We start from the raw sequence: 12,108 nt of genomic DNA on the forward strand, positions 1-12,108 counted from the left end.
TTCCCACGGCTCCCCAACCCCACCTCCACATAGTCCTGTGGATGACACACATACACGCACGCACACACACACACACACACACACACACACACACACACACACACACACACACACACGCACACACACATTTCAAATTCAAGTCAGAGACTCACGAGAAAAATCAGTGAGGAAAACAAAGTTAGCCTTGAACCACGCCTCTCCCCACCCCATTAAATAAATATCTTTATATTGATGCCTCTGTCAAAACCGGCATTTCGGTCACAGGAGGAAAAACTTCAACCTTGAAGTGAGCAAAACAAACACAAGAATGTTTTGAGCGGTTCTTGGGAGAGGGGGAAGAGCCTGAATGACAATTCAGAAGGAGAGATAAAATCCAGCGCAATGGTGAGTGATTGAAATGATTTTTTGTCTTTATTTCTAATAATAAAAATGAGCATGGTCGGCATACGGGTTGCGGTTGGATCCACCTTTGCCCCAAAATCTCCTTTCGCCGGAACCGAAAAAAAAAAGATCTGCATTAAATTGTGATTAGTGGACACTTGAATTAAATGTTGTCACTTTGGCGTGTCCATTATGAACATCGCAAAAATTTGTTCTGGTGAGCCAACTAAACGCTGTGAATGTGAAATGGAGCTGACCTCCTGCCTATTTATCTCGGATGCGAATTCCAGGAGCCGCAGCCGAAAGATAACGAGGCTGGCCGTGGTAACGAAAAAAACAACAGCGCCAAGAGGGGTATGGGGGCACGGAGGGTGGGGGGCAGGGGGCAGTGTAATGTGCAAACTGCACGCATGAAGACAGGAGGCCAACTAGCGACATGTGTGAGCGGGAGAATTCAACACCACTTCTGTTCTTCTCCGAAGCGCCTCGCATTCGAGATCTCGCGAGACTCAGCGATAGCTCGCAATGGAAGAACATGCATGTTGGGACGGGGGGGTGCGCGGTTGCGTAACTTGTTGACAATTCACTTTGAGCTTTGTCTGGGTCTGTCAGTCAGCCGCCCACCATTTTCTTCTTCAGACAAACCAGTGGACTCAATCAGTAGGACCTCCGGCGGCTACGCCCTACATTTTGACACAAAAGATATTTCTTTGGATGATATGAATCGACAGTCACGACACAGACGTGAGGACCCTTTTCCATTGAACTTCATGACATTTGGTCGATCCTACGCTAATAGAAAGGCAAAGAGGTCAAGCGTCACACATACAAACAGACAAAGCACACGCAGAGAGTAAAATGTGTTTTGTTAGAACGCGAACTGCACTTGAAAAATTTAAAAGGTTTTCATCTCAGCGGAGATGTGGACACAGTGAGTTTGGCAACATCTGACGAGTCATAATCAGATGAAACAAAGGCAAAATGCTTTAATCTGCGACCAAGCACCGCATCAGCCTACTTTGATGAAAGACAAATTGCTGCTGGTAATGCGGCTAAAAAAAACGTCTGCTTCCAGGGGCCTTTTCCACATCATGACCAGGGAGACGGCAATTTCAGACATAATATACAATCGAGGCGACATCTTTAAAAAAATCTACTTGCTCAAATGATTTGTTCCAAATGGCAAAATATTTTTTTTTTTGTGGGGGATCATTTCAACACTAACTACACACGAGTGAGAGATTTCTAGAATATGTTCCACACACTGTCTCTTTTTTGTTGTTGTTTTTTTAATGAAGGAAACACATTTAAAGTAACTTAAGAATGAAACTGCGATGTCCAATTGTTTGTCCACTGACAATTACACTTAAAGGACAACCGACACCATTTGTTTGTTTCCTAACTTACATCAGAAAAAGGTTTTATAGCATCTAAAATACCCAAAACACGCAGGCTGATATTTTTAGTCAAATGCAAAACACCAATAAAAATGACGTGTGTGAAGTGTCCCAAACTACTTCAAAATGACCTTGGAAATGGCGAGTTTCAGAAGGTCCCGCCCCCTTGCTCGTGACGTCACGCCAGGACGTCTTGCCTTGCTCTAGAATCAAAACAATGGCTTCAGATTCGGAGAAGATGCTTTCTTGTTACTCATCCAGTTACGAATATGATTCAAAAAGTTCTGAAGAGGAAAGCATAAATGTTTGAAATTGATTAAAGAAGTCCTTCCGTCTCATTTTGAGGCGTCTGGACTCCAATGTAGCTCCCAGAAAATGCAGAAGATGGCGCCCAAGCTCAGTTAGAAATGGGCTGATTTGTCTGCTGGGAATTTGTGTCAACTAGTATCAAATAGTAGTCTTGGTGCAACACACAACGATTCACCATCCCGTTGTTTATGTGTTTTCCTTTTAATTTCGCCATCAACACGGATCAACACAATGTTTTCAGACCAAACAAAGTACCCAAAATGCATTGTGTGTCGCTTTCTCGATCAGGGGCGTTCCTGACGTGACGTCATGTCAGGAATCGTACATATTCAACGTGAGTCTTAAAACGTAAAATATAGCTATATGCAGTGGAATCTTTGTAAAATATGCTCAGTAGAAGTCATTTGAAGTGATTTTAAAAGTTATGGACACAACTTGTCCGGAGGCGTTGGTTGTCCTTTAAACACTCGTTCATTATTTTGCGGCGATGCGCTGAGCGCGTCGATAAAAAGCTATTCCCAGAACGTCAATTGACCTAGCATAGCCTAGAGATGAATCAAATTCCCAAACAGGCTCAACGAGTCCTTCACAGGTGCGAAAATCAAACTGTGCTGGAGCGCGGATTTGTCTTTTGAGATTTGACTTCAACTATCCATGTTTTTATGTTTTTGTTGTGGTTGTATTTAGCTATCTCTTAGCTAGCCAGCTTTGTATCAATTTGAGTTATTTCTGGGTTGAGTGAACGCTGGCGCGTGTGGCTGCCGCTGCTCACGCACAGAAAAACGTATCCTGTGACTGTAAAGTAACCTTTCAAAGTAAGTTTTCAAAGGACCTTAGAAATTAAATGTCTTATTATTATTATTCGTCTGTGTAAGCTCTCAGTCGTACAGGAGTGGTCCATCGATGAAAAGGTTTGTTCAGCCGTCATATTATTATTATTTCATACAATTCCGATGATTATGCCAGACTTCGTGACGACGTGAACCCGACCGAGGCAGTTGGCAAGACTTGGGAAACGATTCGGTTACGAAATTGTTTGTGTCAATCGTACACAGTGACCAGGCCAATTTCGTCAGACGATTTTTCATGTCGCCAATCCCAACCCCCCCAGTCAGAAAATTACAAACTGTGAATTATGCTCTTATTTTGGTTAAAGAACCAACTTGACAGAAGTACTCGTACAACACCCGATTGGGACCGCAAGTTTAAATTCACTGAATAATAATAATAATAATAATAATAATAATAATAATAATAATAATAATAATAATAATAATAATAATAAATTTCATTTATAAGCACCTTTCAAAACTCTCAAGGTCACTTTACAGTCATAGGATACATTTTTCTGTGGGTGAGCAACAGCAGCCACATGCGCCGGCGTTCACTCAACCCGGAATAACTCAAATGAATAAAAAGCTATCTAGCTAGCTAATAGATAGCTAATAGATAGCCAGCTATCAAGCTAGGTAATAGGTAGCTAACAGATTGCCAGCTCGGTAGGTATAGCTAGCTAATAGATAGCTAATAGATAGCTGGTTAGAAAGCTAATAGATAGCCAACAGATAGCCAGCCAAATAGCCAGCCAGCTAACAGATAGCTAATAGATAGCCAATCTCCAAAATATGGACACAAATGTGTCTGTCTCTATGTGTTATGTCACATTATTTAATTTTTTTAAATATGAATTTTAAAATCCTCATTTTGACTTCAGGATGGCGTTGCTAGAGTGGCTGCCTTTACAGCAGCTCTGATATTCTGTTCTTCTGCTTCTACTTTTTCCTTTGCTCATAAGAGAAAAAAAAAACGTTAAAAAACGCTAAACGCAAGGCCGTGACTTCCGAAGATGAAGCCATTCGGGCAAGAGAAGCTAAAGTTCCCAACAAAAATGTCAAATTGTCCCATATAAACCACAATAACAGTTATTATTATTGACTTCAGATTTTGAAACTTGCGGTAGTTATTCATTAATTTCTTGTGCGCTCTGTATGTAATTTGTAGAGGGGATGAAACATTCTAATGGCTTCCCCAAATTAATAACGGCCCCCCCAAGAGGAAACCGTAACTACAACGTGAGCCTCAGCAAAAAATGACTTTGACACCTTTGGCTTAAATCCTACCCATGTTTCATTGCCCCACTGCGCTAGATACCAAGTAATCGGGTTCGGGAACCATGCTAGAATCCACACCAAGCGGACACGTTGGATTTTGTCAAGCTGATTATCGTACACATTCACTTGCTAATGTAACAAATACTCAGTGTCCACGATTGTTGCTCCTGTTGATCCTGCACTCCGAATCTATTTGACCAATACAATCGCCGACCTGTTTTCGCACAGGGTCCCCTGCGACATTTTTTTTTCTCGTCAGTATTCGTGAAGGTGTTGCAGCAGTTCTGGTATGTGGGCCACTTTTGAGTCCTTGTCCTCCATTGTGTCACGCCGCGTGCTTTATCTTCTTTGCACTGTAAACAAGTCCGCTATGAGCCTTTAACAGAGCCTAATAAGGAAACGTGGATGCAGTCCCCCCAGTCAGTTTTGAAGCCACTCGTGGCTTTAATAGGGACTCCACAATGGCTGGCAATGACCGACGACAAGGGTCCTTGACAGGCTTTGCGCTGGGGATCAGGAATTGGCGGAAGCCAACTAGCGTCCCACTCTCACGCACGCTGGACCCCTTTTAAGCTGCGCATGACAAGGGTATTTGATGCAATTTGCCCCACGTCATGCTCCACCAACTCCATTTGTTATGTAACGCGTTTGCAGTCACGGTCGAAGACTTATTTTGAGAGAGATTGCTTCATGTTCAATGGTGATTCTTGTCGAGGAAAAATAAACGGAACGTAAAATTTGATTCTTAAAAATGTTTTCAATGTCTGATGGAGAATAAGAAATTATCATATTTAAACATCCCATGCTTAGCTGGCCAACCAAACAATAGGCCCAGAGTCAAGGTGCAGATGGCCACAGTAAATCTGAGTGAAACAGACACAGCCCAGTTAAACTGTCACCTTCATCTAGGAGATCTGGCCTTGGAACTCCCTCACAGGAAGAGCTCATGAGCCAGGTTACAAATTTATCAGTTCATGTAAAGACAACCAATTAAAATATCTACGTTTTATTGTTTACAGCTGTCGGTGCTCTGAACATCCAAAGGCGTGGTATTATAATCAAGAAAATTATGTTTTACTAATGTATCACTTTAATTTGCATATACTCTCAATAAATAGCTTGGCAGAGGGCTGCAGAATTCAGATGTCTGTCATGAATGGCTACGTCTCCTGCCAGCAGTAAAAGACAATCTTTCTGGGTCCGAGCCTTTGTCCACGGTGTCCGATCAAAACATCTCCTCCAATGTCATTGAAAGGGCAAATTAAACTACAGTCACGGAAAAAAATATTACCTAAATTTCTTTTTGATTTTTATGTCTAACACCACTGAAAGCGTATCACCAGTGTCTGAAATAACATCTGCCCGGACGCCTGCGGAATGCAATTATTACGTCGGGCGTACAACTTACAGAACGTCTCCGTGGCTGACAACTTTTTCAAGAAAAAAAAACAACAACAAAAACAAAAAACAAATATATATTTTTTTAAATCAAACCATTGCTTATTCCGATTTCGAAATCGATACATCTATCAGACTATCGATATAGCCGATATCGATATAACGAGACTTTACTGTATTGCATTGTGCAACATGCCGAACAGTGTATGGACAAACGACAACTGAAGCAAAACCATCAGCAAGGGATATTTACCTTAAATTAAGCAAGGGAGCATTTGTGTTAGGTACATCAATTACTTAATTTTAAAGTGTGCTTCTGTTATATTATCTGATTATCAATCCTTAATACTTTGCCACAATGTTTTTCTTTTGGCGATTAGTCGTTTTATTGTGTTTCAAGTTGTGAAAAATGAGGCAGGCAACTTTATGGCTGGGCAGGCAACCTTTCAGAGTTGTCTGCCCTGGGGTCCAGTAACCTTTTGTCATGAGTTTCAGACACTGGTATCACGCACAAACAACAACAACAAATTGTAAATGGCTAAAAGTGCCGATTTTGACAGCACAATGCCATAGTGCATTTGACACCAAATATGGCCTGCCACGTCATTTTATCTTGCCCAAAAAAGCTAATCAAACTTGTGAAATTCCATGGTAATCTATCGAGCTGGCTAGCTAGCGAACGAGCAAGCGAGCTCTCTTTCTATTCAGATAGCTGCATAATCCCTGACTATCAAACTCAAGGTCGCGGGGCCAAATCTGGCCCGCCACATCATTTTATTTGGCCCGCAAATGCAAATAAAGCATGTGAAGTGCCATGATGCTTGCTAAAGTCTAAAACAAAATTTCAAATTGTCGTATGTAGACCACAATAACCGTTTATTTTTTACTTCAAACTTGAAAATAGTTATTCATTAATTTGTTGTGTGCTCTGTATGTAATGTGTGGAGGGGTTGAAACATTCTAATGGCTTGGAAATGGGCAAATTCAGCGACGGTTCTACCTGTGCCCAGGTGGCTTTTTTCCGGGTACTCCCCTCTACTCCCATGTTGTACAAAAGCAGAACACTTGAAATTGTCCCATGGTGCGATTGTGAACGTGAATGGTCGTTGGCAGCCAATGTGCATACATTGGCTGGCGACCGGTTTTGGGGGGCCTGCATTCTTGTCACTCTAGTATATCGGCCTGCTAATCATCAAAAATATTTTATTTACTTCTCAATTTTTAAACTTTAACAATTCAACAGTATGCAGTATGCAGTCCACAGAGGGGTAGGGGCAATTTTGTCTAAAGATCAATTTGATTACAGTTTAACCTTGAAAATCGGCTGGATGTACTACCAATGGAGCACGCGGGCATGATTCAGCAAAAGCATCGGCGACAACACGTGAAGGCTGCGCAGCGTTTGCGGCCTTGCACATGGTGTTTGACTGGCACAGTTTCGACTTCAGCTTCAATTTATCGCTGCCGCAAATAAGAGAAAAGCGGCATTTGGGCTCTTTCGACGTCACCCCGGCGATAGGAAGGCTTTGTTTGGAGCTTTCTGGCCCCCCCAAAGGCAGGCAAACGTTCCAAAATGCAAGTGTGGGCTCCCACTGAACACAAAGCTTGAATATCAAGTAGCCAAAGTCAAATGAGAGAGGGAAAAAGAAAAACTTCCAAGGGGTGTTGCCCCTTTGAGATTTCAATCGCTCTTTTTCTTGCTTTTCTTTTTTTCTTAAAGGACAACCGACGCAAGTTGTGTCCATAATTTGTAAAATCACTTGAAATGACTTCTACTTCTACTGAGCATATTTTACAAAGATTTCACCGCATATAGCTATATTTCACGCTTTAAGACTCGCACTGAATATTCAGGAAGTCTTGTTTTCGAGTTGGTGACAATTCCTGACGTGACGTGACGTGACGTCAGGAACGCCCCTGACCGAGAAAGCGACACACAATGCATTTTGGGAACTTTGTTTGGTCTGAAAACTTCATATTGATCCGTGTTGATGACGAAATTAGAAGGAAAACACATAAATAACGTGATGGTGAATCCTTGTGTGTTGCCCCAGGACTACTATACTATAAACCAATTTCCCATAAACCCATAAACTATACTATAAACCCATTTCCAATGGAGCTTGGGCGCCATCTTGTGCATTTTCTGGGATGCTATATTGGAGTCCTGACGGCTCGAATTGATACAGAAGGACTTCTTTAATCGATTGCAAACATTTATGCTTTACTCTTCAGAACTATAAAACCGAATAAAATGATGTGGTGGGCCAGATTTGGCCCCCGGGCTTTGACACCTGTGCTTCAACCGGGTGGACCACCGATAAAAAAAGTTTTCAAATTCAAAGTAGAAAATGACTTATTGTGGTTGACATGGAACAATTTGAAATTTGGGTTTGGTCTTTGGCAAGCATTAATAAGTCATGCTAGGGAGCAAGCAGCCGCTGCTAACGTGAACTTGCTAACAGCGTGGATGGTCGCCTGGTATTGCTCAAACCACAATTTGTCCAACGAGTGGTCGGTGAGCAATGACCGCGGCGGACGTATCATTGTGCCTGATTGTTAATGAAAGATGAATTTGGAATCATACGAGTCACGATCCACGAACGCCGGCGTTAGTCGATCAAGAAACGAATGATTTACATATTAAACACGAGGTGGCAAACTTCCGCTGAATCATTTCCACGTGCTGTGTGCAAATGATTCTACGTGTAGATCATCAAACTTCTTGTTAAAGAGTAATAAAAAATAATGCGATACATAATTTGGAGGCATTTGAAGTGACTTCCAACTTACCGTGGACTTCCCCGTTGTAATTTAAATGGGCGCTATGGTTTTGCAATCAAGATTTTTAAGACAATTTAAGAAATAAAGATTTAAATTGATTAGGAACAGCCGGTCAAGTGGTGAAATCAAGGGTGTCAAACTATTTTTTTGTTGTTGTGGGCCACATTGTAGTTCACGGTTTCCTCTTGGGGAATTTGGGGAAACCATTACAATGTTTCATCACCTCCACATATTACAGATAGAACAGCACAACAAATTAATGAATAACAAGTTTTCAAATCTGAAGTCAAAAATAATGACTGTTATTGTGGTTTATATTGTCATGATATGAGCAAATTGTATTTGCTGTTTGACTAGTGATGTTGCCATATTAAATTCATTACATTTCTTAAAAGTAAAGAATTAAATTAATGAAGGGAGATGTAATGATATGAGCAATTTGTATTTGCTTGTTCGACTAGTGATGCCTGGCTACAGACCAAACGACCATGCGCTGCTGCGAGTCAGTCGGATGAGAGGCTACGAGAGGCTCACATGTCAATTGCCTCCTCCCTCAGACCAAGACGGCAGTCCTAATAAAGAACCTCAACTTTATCCAGAAGTTTCTGGACAATTCGAAATTTTGGTTCAGACTTTAGCAAGCATCATGGAATTTCAATCAAGATTGATTTGCTTCTACGGGCCGAAAGAAATGATGTGGTGAGCCAGATTTGGCTTTCAGGCCTTGACTTTGACACATCTGATGTAAAGGACAAGTCAGCTAAAGAAATAGAAAGAAAGCTATCTAGCTCGATCGCTTGATAGCTAGCTAGCTAGCTAGCTAGCTCAATAGTTGACCATGGCACTTGACATGCTTGATTTTCTTTCGCGGCCCCAATGAAATGATGTGGTGGGCCAGATTTGGACCCCAGGCCATGACTTGGACACCCGTGAAGTAAGGAATTAGCCAGTGATTAATAAAAATCTGAATAAAAAGAGAGCTAGCTAGCTCGCTCGTTAGCTAGCTTGATTGCTAGCGGGATAAATTGGCATGGAATTTCACTAGCTTGATTTGCTTTTGAGCGCCGAATAAAATGAGGTGGCGGGCCAGATTTGGCTCCCGTGCCTTGACTTGGACACCTGTGATGTAAGAAATTTGTCACGATCTAGTTGGCGACCAACGGGTACCGCTGTCGGCCCCACCTGCACAGGTGCCAATCAGTGGCAGTTAAAAGGACTCCCGGCACGACCGTTTGTTGTCGGGTAATTGTATGCGTTTGCATACAATGTCAGATTTTGTTCCTGCTGACTTTATTTAATACAATTTGTCAATTTCACCCTGCTGCTCCCTCCTGCCTGCTTTTTTGGGATCCACCGCCTTCACCACCTCGCAAACCGTGACAGAATTAGCCAGCTATGAATAAAACCAGGATTAAAAAGAGAGCTAGCTAGCTCGCTCGTGAGCTAGCTTGATTGCTAGCTAGCGCGATAAATTAGCATGGACTTTCACTAGCTTAATTTGCTTTTGAGGGCTGAATAAAATGATGTGGTGGGCCAGATTTGGCCCCTGTGCCTTAACTTCGACACCTGTGGGCTAGTTGTTCATATTTCATACATTGTTAGCTCAACATTTCAGATGGACAAAAAATGGAGGATATTCTCAAAATGATCTGCAATATGCGAATGCGAAAACGAATGCTGCGCATGGTCACAGTGAACCCGACGGTTAGCAACTAGCTGGTCTCCACGCAGGAAGCTTTGAACCAGGGAGCGTGCCGTCACAGCCAACTCACATGAGCACCGCTCGCTTGCTCGCCTGCGTCTCGCCGGCTAATACTTGGAGGGTGTATGTAAGACTTAATCCCATATTACTGTGGCTATGTTAAGCGCAAGCGTCGGCCTGTCACACACAGAGTGGGAAGATAAACAGAATTATACCAGTTGAAAAACATCCTGTGGTCCAAAAGTGGAGCTGACTTCAAAATGGTGTGAGGCGTGAAATGCGGACGACTAAACGAAAGCCTGGGAAGGATGAAGGATGAAGGTGGCATTTATGTCATTGGTTCTGTTTCAAACGGCATCTTGAGTGCGGCGGCCATCTTGAGCGCGGCGGCCATTACTTTGGCCCACTACTTTCCCCCGCGAGACAATCCTATCATGAGATCGTCTTGGCGACAGCCTTTTTCCAGTGCGCTACTTGCAGTCTATACTGTGCCACTTCTTACGTAATCGCCAGGCTGAACAACACAAGGCGACACTGGCCCCGGTCACAACTGCCACCCAACGAAACCGAAGTAAATGCTGGACTTCTGATGTTGCCTGTCAGCTGCATCCAGGCATTAAAAAGTGCATCCATCTTTTGGCCGCACAGTCCTCACAGTCTTACTTGACCAAAAGAGGACAGACATGTCACTACATGGAGCGGAGAATATGGACTGGAAAGAGCTTTTCGCCTCAGTGTCTGACTAAGCTTGGGTTTACCTCTCTCTCTCTCTCTCTCTCTCTCTCTCTCTCTCTCTCTCTCTCTCTCTCTCTCTCTCTCTCTCTCTCTCTCTCTCTCTCTCTCTCTCTCTCTCTCTCTCTCTCTCTCTCTCTCTCTCTCTCTCTCTCTCTCTCTCTCTCTCTCTCTCTCTCTCTCTCTCTCTCTCTCTCTCTCTCTCTCTCTCTCTCTCTCTCTCTCTCTCTCTCTCTCTCTCCCTCTCCCCTCTTGTGTCCGCTGGTCTGCTGAATTATACGCAATGACAAATTCCATGTGTTTCGAGAAAAATAAATTAAAAGGCAACTTGAAGAGGGCAGCGGGGGATAAAATCTCTTGGCTCTTGACTCATGCCTCTGCCTGACTCACAGAGGCTTCGCGGCCGTGACATCTGTCTCATCGTATATACGAAACTGCAAGGTCACAAATTTCATGTGGGGCAGCCTGGTGTGGCGCTCATCTATGCAATGTACTCGTGGCATTATGAAGGAGACATGCAGAGAGTCATTCACTTCCAGCTGAATTTAATATGAAGCCTCCAATAAAACATCAGCCGACCTGCTGTGATTGATTGGAGATTGGAGCAGCTACTTTCACGCCTTTTTTTGCAAGCAACACAATACGAATATTCCACACCTTTCTTCAAAGCTTGTATCAATCTCTCGTATCGTCCTGACTTTCGCTTTGTTCACGTGTGATCGGAATGATGCAATGGGAAATCCCCAGGCGGCAGACGCATGCGCACAGTAGCATCAAACCGCTCGCTTCATTTGCAACAACCAAAAAAAAAAAAAAAAAAAAAACGATACCGATAGAGGCTACCGCGGCGAACTTGCTTGACTTGATTGATTTGGCGTTATTAATTTGGAGAAGCCATTAGAATGTTTCATCCTCTCCACATATTACATGTATAGTGCACAACAACTTAATGAATCACTAGTTTTCAAATTTGAAGTAAAAAATAATGACTGTTATTGTGGTTGACAAGGGACAATTTGAAATTTTGGTTGTTTGGACTTGAGCAGGCATCATGGAATTTCACAAGTTTGATTTGCTTTCGCGGACCGAATAAAATGATGTGGTTGGCCAGATTTTGCCTTGATTTTGATACCTTTGTGATAAATTAAGTGACATGATGGCCGTACATTTACTGGCATGAGGCCGAACGATTGTATCAAGCAAACATGTCATATGATTTGACCAAGAGGAGTAAAAAGGGCAGTGCGGTCAGGCTGAAACGTGGGTAGAGGGTTCGATTCTGTTCAAAGAATAG

The 12,108-nt window shown here is 42.6% G+C and overlaps 1 long non-coding RNA gene across 1 annotated transcript in view; it reads left to right on the forward strand.

Moving 5' to 3' along the window:
* The first annotated feature begins 97 nt into the window (after positions 1-97).
* The window catches only part of LOC148903614 (uncharacterized), a 34,656-nt gene continuing 22,645 nt past the window's right edge, over positions 98-12,108 (forward strand). The window contains exon 1 of the long non-coding RNA XR_016116198.1: positions 98-384. This is a non-coding gene — a long non-coding RNA (uncharacterized LOC148903614). The remainder of the gene's footprint in view (positions 385-12,108) is intronic.

This window comes from Hippocampus bargibanti, linkage group LG01 (assembly GCF_051943395.1).
Source record: "Hippocampus bargibanti isolate YZ-2025 linkage group LG01, ASM5194339v1, whole genome shotgun sequence".
Taxonomy (NCBI): Eukaryota; Metazoa; Chordata; class Actinopteri; order Syngnathiformes; family Syngnathidae; genus Hippocampus; species Hippocampus bargibanti.